The following is an 11,006-nucleotide window of genomic DNA, read 5'->3' on the forward strand; positions in this document are numbered from 1 at the left end:
CACCAAATACCACTAACTTTGATCCAATTCAAATACGTGTCCTACATATTTTTGAATTGGAAAGGGGGATTTATGTCAAGGTATTTGAAATATTATTAAATAATATATACAAGTATGTTTGTCTTTATTTAATAAATCTGTGGATGTGCACATCAAATAATTCATTTACCTTCTAAAAGCTGAAAATGGACACTAAACCATTTGCTCCTTAATTAAAAATACAAGCTTCAGAGCATCCCTTACCCCCATACAGTTAAAAAAACATAAATGTCTAAGACTGTTGATTTAAGAGATAATGAGATGGAAATTAGCAGACTGGAATCAGGATACATGCCCATATATGGGTTTCCTCCAACCGAGATGCAGCCGATCCGTCTGTGTATATTTGAAGCTAAAAACATCTTTCAAAAGAACTGACAATTAGCACGAATTTGTTAAGTGACTCATGCTATGTAACTGCTGACCACTATCTTTACTCCAAAAACATCTATAGTTTGTGTCTCACAAGTTTTGGACAAAAACAACTCTGTTTACTATAAAACCCCCCTTGCCAAATAGTTTCAGATATGTTTGAAAGATAACAGTCTCTGAAGCTAACAGCACTGCAGGAGGGCAAAAACCAAGTTGACAAACAGAGACACTTCACAGCCCTTGGATGACACAAATAAAAATAAATACTTTTTTTTTAACAAAGAGAGTGAGACCAATAGTTTCAGATATATTTGAGATGATTCAAATAGCCCATATATGTATATATATGTTGAAATGATACATATTATACTAAATAAATAGTTGCTGCAGTGAATAGATATATGGAAAAATAGATTCAAACTGTAATAATCCCATGGTTTGATTATGTGTAACATAATTTGTCTATTTTTCAGATGGAGTGCCTGCATGGGATACCTGAATCATGTCATATGATTATATACAAGATGGTTATGAAAGTTTAAACACGGCTCTGAAAACATATTAGATATATAAATGCCATTAATTTCAGAAACAGGATACATTATTTTAATATAATATACTGTGTTTCATATCAAAATGATCAGAAAATTCATAAGATATTACTTATCCAAAACAAATATTGTGAGTAGTTGTTGCAGTAAATTATGATAAAATGAATAACCATTTCATAGAAATAATGAATTAAGTTGTTAAAATGTTTAGAAATAGTATTGCATGTATTGCTGTGTTGTGCTGTCTGCTTCCACCTAGTGTTATGATGCGAAATTGCAGCCATGAGATGATTGGTTGTTGCAAGGATGTATTTCCTTGACAACATACTTTACCAAATAAACCAATCCATGTTCAGTTGCAAAGAACCAATCCGAGACAAGGCTTCCGTGGGCATTTCCAATACTCACCAATGACTGATAATAATCAAAAAAGGGGAGGGGTGAAATCAGATGATTTAACCCCAAGCATAGAGACTGAGAGAAAAGGTGGCTGGCTAATCCTGAAGGAATAACTACTGTGGTTATTATTAAAGCACACGGCTACTGTTGGACTCCATATGCAATATCCCCAATTTTGAATTTCTGAGGTGAAATTGGATCTGTTGAGAAACATTGGAAACTGGATATCGACTGGTTTATTTGGTAAAGTATACAATGTTATTGGTAAGATAAGTTATATGCATAGTCACCACAGTTAAATTATAATAAGCAGATTTAAGGAAATAGTTTATATTTCAAGTTAGCATTTCATAGCCTATGTATTGTTAAACTAATCCCAATCTTAAATTGTTTATCTATGCAAATATATAATAATAATTCAGAAGTGTATATTGTATTATTGTTTAAATTTGTATCTGGTAGACTAAGTAACCTATCTGTGAAAGTTCTGATATTTTAAATCAATATTGTATTAGGATTGTATTGCTTGGATGTTAAAAGCGAAAGATTTTAGTCTCATTGTAATATTTTAAATGCAGCTCTGAATGAAAGGTCGGTTTTAAAGATACACATATAATATTGTGTCATATTCTGGTATTGCAAATATATTTCAATATGTTCATGGATATTAACTAAATAAAAGAATTCAGGTATTTATATTAATTGTATGGTTTCTAGTAGATGCATGTTAGTTAAGGGTTTCTATTTTTAAGGATAATTATTATTTGTTTTGTGTTATAACCCTGCCATAAGCTGATATATTATTTGGAGAGCACTACTTAGATTTTCATAAATATACTGACAACTTGTAAATAAAAGTACCAGTTATCAAAGATATTTCATGAGCCCCTTGCTGTAGAGAGCTGACCATAGATGTGCTAGTGTCTCCTAGGCTGCTCCTCTAGCCCACAGAAAGCTGTGTTAAAAGATGGCCGGTCTTATGTGCCAATAAGATGTAATACTACTGTTTGGCACATCTCAACGTGCAACAATAAATGTCTTGTTTTATTGCAAAGGAATAGGCAGCACAGAATTGTACTCCACCCACTGTCAAGCTCAGAGAAGCACCAGTTCTGCTAATGCCATTATAAATAATAAGCAATGGAATTAGATCTCTATACAGTGGAATTACACATAGTTTTATATTGGTAACTGGGAAGGTGAAATAATATGTAAAATACTCAGTTTGTAACTTCTAGCAACATAATATATGTTTTGGGATACATCTATAAACCTATCATGTTTACAATGTATTTACAGTACATATACATTTATTCAAAGAAATACGTTTTCATGCTCCTGTGTTTTGTTTTTTTTAATAAGATTTTTTTTAAATGCTCTGTTAAACACTTCTGCTCTGTTACAAATCCAGTTTAACACTAGAATTCATACTAAAGTTATGCTTTTTCCTAGTTTGTGGTTTTGCACTATACAGTATATATTTTCATGACACTAATGGGTGGGTTGTTTCTTAAATGTAGATTTTATGAAGTATTGTATAGCAGTGGGATCTGTTACTGCCTACTGCCAAGAAAATAACATCCAAGAAATTCAACAGCTCAGTTCAGTTACCAAAAATCTCCATACCTGTGTGCTGAATGTACACATGGTATCTGGATTTTCATCTTTTTTGCTCTTAAAGGGACACTGAACCCAATTTTTTTCTTTTGTGATTCAGATAGAGCATGACATTTTAAACAATTTTCTAATTTACTCCTATTATAAAATTTTCTTAATTCTCTTGGTATCTTTATTTGAAAGGCAAGAATGGAAGTTTAGATGCCGGCCCATTTTTGGTGAACAACCTGGGTTGTCCGTGCTGATTGGTGGATAAATTCATCCACCAATTAAAAAAAAAGTGCTATCCAGAGTTCTGAACTCAAAAAAAGCTTAGATGCCTTCTTTTTCAAATAAAGATAGCAAGAGAACGAAGAAAAATTGATAATAGGAGTAAATTAGAAAGTTGCTTAAAATTGCATTCTCTATCTGAATCATGAAAGAAAAGAATTGGGTTCAGTGTCCCTTTAATATGCATCATTAGTGACTTATGTTTTTTTTATAATGACTACATTTATCTAGCCCTACCTGTATGTGAAAGTAAGACCTGCTTTTGTGGGAAGCTGATTGCTAAAAATAGCTTAACCCAGATATAAAAAAATGTTAAAACTAATCCTAGATTAACAATGATGACATTCTAAACTGGTATATTACTAGTTGCCTCATAAGATGTGAGAAATGTGTTTATCTGTCTGTGCACAACAAGGGTTAACCACATCCCTGCTGCAGTGGTATGACTAATCCATATCACATCTCAGGAGTATTGAGGATTTCATATATTAATTCTGTTTACTGCAACTCTGAATGAGTTCCTTTGTATCTGTTATAATTTTATTGCAGAAGTATCTGTGACATTAATTCAGCTTAACCAGTATACTGGCAAGACACAATTTGGCAGCTCCTATTCTGCATTCATATTTCTTTATTTACTGTAGGAATAAGTAAAAACAGTGACAGAACTTGAATTATATATTGTGAACATGTTGCAAAGAAAAACACATTTTTAATCTAAATGTACATTATGATAAATGATGCAATTAAAACAAATTTGAACCGTGCACCTGGGATGCATTGCAACTGCTGGCATTTTGCATTGTTTTCACTTTACATGGAAAACCTTTAAATCATTGGAGAGATTTCTCAGAAATGCTTTGCTGTATAAGACCAGCCAAGCTTCAGAAAAGAGAAGGTTCATTAGCTGTGCATAACATAAAGAGAAGTCAGTGAGTATTTTTAGGGTGTGTCTGAAGAATCTCAGTGATTATTTGTACATATTTAAAACAATTCAGCATTAATTTTGAAATCATTTTGCCTAGAAACTGAATATCCTCACTATTCAAAGGGTTTATAGATATAAAGAAGCAATACATATTTTTCATAAATTACTATTCGTTCATTTTAATGCAAGACACTAATTTAATAGCCGTTACACATGTCAAGGTAATGCAAATGATCCTAGGTCTGTGAGGGGGCATTGTAAAGGGGGTACTTTAGGGCCTGCCCTTTCAATATTAGATCAATTAGCCAATAATTGTGAGGCATTACTTTAGGTCCAGTACTTGTGTAACAAGAGAGATTTAGCCAATAATTATTAGGTATTACAATAGGCTGCAGTTAAATATGTATTGTTTTTTTTTAGCAAATGCTACAAATATACAAAGAAGGAAAAGGCTCATTATTTTTTATTATAAGATATTAGTAGCTGTAGATAACATAAATGGCTTAGATTAGGTGTTATAAATCCACAGATAAACAAAGTATACAAAGAACAGGCAGAGCTACACTTTCAGCTAGATGGAGGGAGTAACAGGTCAGAATATTAAATATAGCATATATCACTCTAGCATGTCTGTCTAAATGGGATAGCAATAGCTGCTGTTGTTCTAAGTGTGGCTTTCCGCAAGCAGGTATCCACCACTGTTTTCTTTTTGATTAGCCAAGAAATCTCAATATTGGTCAAGGGTGAGTTTTTTGCTTAGAAGAATTTCCGTTGTGTCTATAAACTTAGAATGTCAATATGTTATATTTCTAAAAGATGGCCAGGAATAGAGAGATAACACTCTTTTTGAAAATTTGAATATTCTCATGGCCAGAAATAAGATTTTAAAGGTTGGAAGGAGAAAAAAGCTCCAAACCATAAAAACTGCAGAATCTAGTCCTTGACCAAGTAGTAATAGAGCAATATGATGTTAAAATCTGCTCTGATCCTAGTATATACAGGATTTTACAGGTTTTTACATAAATGGAAAGACTTTATACAGCTCAACCTGAGGCAATAAAACCTCAAATCCAAGGACCTTTTGAGAATTCACAAGTTATTGCTTTTTTTTTTTTCTTCTCTTGCATTATTGATATAGGGAGAGGTGTGAGGTGGAAGGTAGGGTGTATTTTTTTTCTCCTCTCTTTTTATGTAGCAGAGAAGAGATCTATTGGGGTTTTTTTCTGTTTGTTTGTTTCTTAGAGCTATAAATCCAACAATATGAAGTGGATCTCATATTCTATATATCTTGCCTTAGAATTCAGAAATGTGTGTATAATGATATAGTAATTCAGGGTAAAAGCTTTCACTTTGTTAGAATTCTAACAAGTTGAGTTTGTGTCTATACTTGAAAAAAGTTATGCTCTGAAATTTGTCTTTTGATTGTTGTTTTTTTTATTTAAAATGTTGTATTAACTTCTCAACGCAAATTGTATATGTTATATGCTTGTAGGTTTTAATTAAGAAAATATATGTATTGCTTTAATAATATAAATATGAATATATAAAACATTGTTTATCTTATTTATTTGGATACTCCAAAAAGGTTCTGGATGTAATATTGGTTTTGCTCATGTTCAATACACACTGACATTATCCCACCACATTGCAAGGCTTTAATAAGCAACCACTAAATAGATAAATATACTGCCTGCTCAGCAAATGAAAGTTAAAAAAATAATAATAAAATACTTTGTTACCCAACAAACAAACATGCCCACAGTACCCATAATGCTCCTGCTCAAATCCCTTCAAGAGACATAGGGGCATATTTGTAGCTTGAGGCCCCTTGCCATAATTTGTCTGCCTGCTCTGAGGCAGCGGGCAGAAATCAACCCAATTGAATATGATCGGGTTGATAGACACCCCCTGCTAGCGGCCAATTGGCCGCAAATCTGCAGGGGTGGCATTGCACCAGCAGTTCACAAGAATACGCTGTCTGCATTTATCTATGTGCAGTGGACATGATACGCTACTTCGTATACTTTGTATCATTTCCGCTCGCACATTGTTAAATATGCCCCATACACTCATATCTCTATGTTTTGAAGAAAACAGTTTAATTCCATCACTAAACACTATTAAAAGGGATCATTTAACATTCAGGCCCTTCAACCAGTGATGTAATCAATAAACCCGCTATACCGCCATTTGTTTGTCTTTAAAATTATTTTGTGTTGTTTTCAGAAGGTAATAATTTAATGCATGAGTGATATTATTGGCAGAAGCCATTTATGATTGTGATCACTTGAAAAACAAACCAACAATACTTGCTGACGTTCATAAAATTGTGCAAACACTGCTGTCATCTATTGTAGTGTTTCTCAACCGCAGTCCTCAAGTACCCCCAACAGTCCAGGTTTTCATTATAGCAGAACTAGAGCACAGGTGAAATAATCAGCTGATGGGTGAGAGCAGGTTAGTAACCATGGTTACTGATCTGCTGAATATTCATCTGTGCACTAGTTCAGCTATAATGAAAACCTGGACTGTTGGGGGTACTTGAGGAACGCAGTTGAGAAACACTGATTTAGTGCTCAAAAGTGTATGAAGCTGTTGCAAGCATTGATGCAACATTGCTGCCATATTGTGTTCCAAACACATGCATGCTTCTGATCCTACCAAAATGCCCTTCAACAAATAGAAAAAAGTAAATTTAATAAACTAAGCTGAATCATGAAAGTTTAATTTTGATTTCCATGTTAATACGCACAGTGATCAATAAACCCAAGCTGCCATTAACACATGTTAGACTGTGATTTTACCCGCTCCCCCAGCTGCACCACATACTAATCAGTTACCCCCACTTCCAGTAGCAAATAACACATAGCATATGTAATCTCGCCCATAGTAGTCAGTTTTGTTTATTGATTATTTGTATTGTACCTCAAGTGTAAGTAAAGCAAACAGATCATCAGTCTTAATTATGGTTGCCACCCGTCCCTTAAAATACAGAACACTTATAAATTACACATGCTGCAGGGTGTGCAGGGAGGAATATGAATAGTACTGTCCAGAAACACAATACATGTTCCTCCCTGCACACCCTGCAGCATGTGTAACTCATAAGTGTCATTAATTATCTACATTGTTATTCAACACCATGGCATGGACTTTTCCAATAGGGCTGTGGAACCTCAAATGACAGCACACAAGTGTCTCACTGCTGTCTCGTGACTGCCCTTTTGAAACAACCACCTAAATATTTCTAGACTAATTAAGATTTTACTCCCATGCAAAGGTTGTGCTATTGTGGCTAATGTCCAGCATACATTTAGGGCTTTACTTTCTCATACGTGGCAATATTTTTTAGAAACCACCCTGCATACTTTTTTTTTATTCAAATAAAATATGCATATAGGATATGTAGATATTGCCAATTCACATGCATCATGTTACAGGTTTTTTTTAACAGTTTGTTCATGCCATACATTAATCATCTGTGTCTTACAGCTCTGAGGTAAAAAAATAATAATAATACAGATATAATGACTCCTTTTCCTCTGGTGAATAATCAAATATTAATAGCTATACCTGAAGTTTTTCTTTATCCATATATACTTGTCAATCCTGCCAAAAACTGACATCCCGTTTGTTACTGATATGCAAATGTAAAATATCTGCTTCAGGTTAGGTGGTCTAGTCTAAAACCATTCCCCAAGCCACTGTTGTGTAAATGACACCAATCAATTCTGTAGCAGAAGAATATTTCTTCCATCCATGCTTGACCCTTTGTCCTTGTGTAGAACCAAACACAGAAGGAAACAGAAGCACAGGCTGAATTTATTCACACTGCAGGTTCAGTATACCCTGTAATACTGGTAAAAATAAGAACAATGAGTTCCATTAAATATGAATGGTTTGGATTTTGCATGCTGTGATATGAAGCTACATTGTGTATAACAGCACTCCTATAGTATAAATCTTCTTGGGAATAAACCACACATGAAAAAAAAAAACAGATTGCAGATTTGCATTCAATGATGTTTAATACATTGCTTATTTTGGGCTATATTACAAGTGGAGCGCTATTTTTTTGCGCACTCAAAAAAGGGCAAATTTGCCCGTTTACGGGCTCGCAATAAATAACCAGCAATATTGATGGTTATTGGTACCACATTAGTGCTCAAAAAATTAACCAGAAGTCAGGCCTCTGGTTAATTTTCAAAAAGTGCCCCAATTGCCCCCAAATTTTAGTGTTTTTTCTATAATAATAATAATACAAAAAATAATAGAATCTTTATTTTTATTTTTTTAAAACTGCATGAAGCAGTTTTATGGGGTAAAATGTGGTGGGTGTGGGGTGTTAGAAAAAAAAACGCACTGAAAAGTGCCTTTACAATGTTGTCTAATGTCTATGGGAACTGTGTATTCCATGTAAATATATATGCTTATATACACATATATTTATCTGTTAATATGTTTATATACACATATATTTATCTGTTAATATGTTTATATACACATATATTTATCTGTTAATATGTTTATATACACATATTTACACATAAATATATATGTACAGTATATAAGCATATACATACATATTTAAATCTGCTGCCCATCCCTGCGCAACTTACCCCCTTCACTGCAGTAGTTCTCATGCATTGTCTCACGGCATGAGAACTAGACTCCCAATGGAGCCTATGGAAGCGCACTCTATTAAAGGGATACTGAACCCAACTTTTTTCTTTTGTGATTCAGATAGAGCATGACATTTTAAGCAACTTTCTAATTTACTCCTATTATCAAATGTTCTTCATTTTCTTGGTATCTTTTTTTGAAATGCAAGAATTTAAGTTTAGATGCTGACTCATTTTTATTGAACAACCTAGGTTGTTCTTGCTGATTGGTGGATAAATTCATCCACCAATAAAAAAGTGCTCTCCAGAGTCTGAACTAATAAAAAAGCTTAGATGCCTTCTTTTTCAAATAAAGATACCAAGAGAACTAATAAAAATTGATAATAGGTGTAAATTAGAAAGTTGCTTAAAATTGCACGCACTATCTGAATCACGAAAGAAAAAAATTGGGTTCAGTGTCCCTTTAAGTACAAAGCTTCCATGCAATGCAAAGTCACATTGCATGTGCTGGTATTATGAGGGGGCGCAAGTATCGGGCTTGCAAAAGCTAAATTTTGGGCTCCAGACGTAATCTGGCCCTTAGTAAGTATTTGAAAATAAAACAAACATGTAACCATACCTGATTGGTTTAAAACTAAGTGCACACTTCTCTAAAATTTACCAAAATGGATTGAAATCATCATGCTAATCATTGAATGGGCACACCCAACTCATTGCTTTGAATAAGCACCTAAAAAGTCCCTGTGTGTAGCGGGCTGCCGCCCTTAGAAAGTAATGCAGGTCTCTGGAAAATAGAATCTGGCAGTAGAGAACAAATGTGACAGAGATATTTTTAATACAAATAAAATTTTCTGTTTTCAGTGTACTTTACCTTGCATTTGTTTCACATATATTTATTTTTATTTTTCAATTAGTAAAGATAAAACAGAAAGAACTGCAGCTATAAGATACATAGAGAATTTGGTGGCAGAGAACTTTAGACACACCCAGGAACGTCACTATTCAGGTCAAGGTTGTGAGATTTATTTTACCAAAAGAAAATGAAGCAAGCTTTTAAATTTGTAGTTTTTGGTACACAAATGCATTTACATCACAGGCAATCTGTAGCCAAATGAGAAGTGCTTGCTGCTGCATGCATAGACAGAAGAGGGTGCATGCATGTGTACTATTTAGCTAATTTAAATGTACCAATAACAGATATGTCAGGGTTTTGTGGTTATGTAAAGAGCTATTACTTTAAAAAAAAATCGTACGTGGAAATAAGAAAGGAGTCTCCCATTAACGACAGCTGACAAAGGTCCTGTAACACCTTGATTGCATCCTATAGTCAGCAGTTTAATTGGCTTTAAGGGACATAAAACCAAAAATGTTTAATTCATGATTCACATAGAACATACAATTTTAAACAACTTTCTTGTACTTCTTTTATCAAATTGTCTTAATTTTCTTGTTATCCATGGTTGAAAAGCAGGATAGTAAAGTGATGGTAAATCCTAGCGTTTTTGGAATGCTAGGATTTACCAGTGTTACAATTAAAGGGAACTTTCAGTCATGAAGTATAAAAAGCTTCATGCCAAAAGTTCCTTTAAATGCCGAAACGAGCACCTCTGACCGATTAAGCTAAAATGCCATTTCCTCAATGAGGTAATGTTTTCACCTCTTAGCCAATAGTGTGCTTGCCATTCAGCATAATACGTCATTGAAAAAATAGCATTTTGCTGTGGGTGGGTGGAGGCACTCAGCTCATTTCTTTAAACTCACTGCAAATAAAGGAACTTTTAGCATGAAGTTTTTATACTTCATGAATGAAAGTCCCCTTTATTTGTAGCACTGGTATCCCGAGACAAACAGGATTACTTTAGAGACCATTCTGGGCTAATTTGATGATCATTAAACTACTTTAGAAGTCATTGCACACCATCAAACATCATCAGGCTTGTAAAGTCATCCGCTAAGGTTAAAACAGAATGATTAGCAGATTACTTTACTGATTACTTCCCAAGCATGAACAACCATTGAATGACTCTAGAGCCATCTCATTTAAATATTTTGGCCTGTGGGCATCCTTCAGGATGACTTCTGATGACTAGTCTGGAGTCATTGATTACTTCATAATGACTCCAGGAAGACCATCCATTTAGACTAGGGAACTCCTAGAAAAAATGCTAGGATTTACCATCTCTTTAAGAAGTGTGCATGTGTCTGCAG

The 11,006-nt window shown here is 34.0% G+C and overlaps 1 long non-coding RNA gene across 1 annotated transcript in view; it reads right to left on the reverse strand.

Moving 5' to 3' along the window:
- The window catches only part of LOC128665195 (uncharacterized), a 30,400-nt gene extending 22,454 nt beyond the window's left edge, over positions 1-7,946 (reverse strand). The window contains exon 1 of the long non-coding RNA XR_008403029.1: positions 7,750-7,946. This is a non-coding gene — a long non-coding RNA (uncharacterized LOC128665195). The remainder of the gene's footprint in view (positions 1-7,749) is intronic.
- Between the last annotated feature and the right edge of the window lie 3,060 nt (positions 7,947-11,006).

Source organism: Bombina bombina, chromosome 6 (genome assembly GCF_027579735.1).
Source record: "Bombina bombina isolate aBomBom1 chromosome 6, aBomBom1.pri, whole genome shotgun sequence".
Taxonomy (NCBI): domain Eukaryota; kingdom Metazoa; phylum Chordata; class Amphibia; order Anura; family Bombinatoridae; genus Bombina; species Bombina bombina.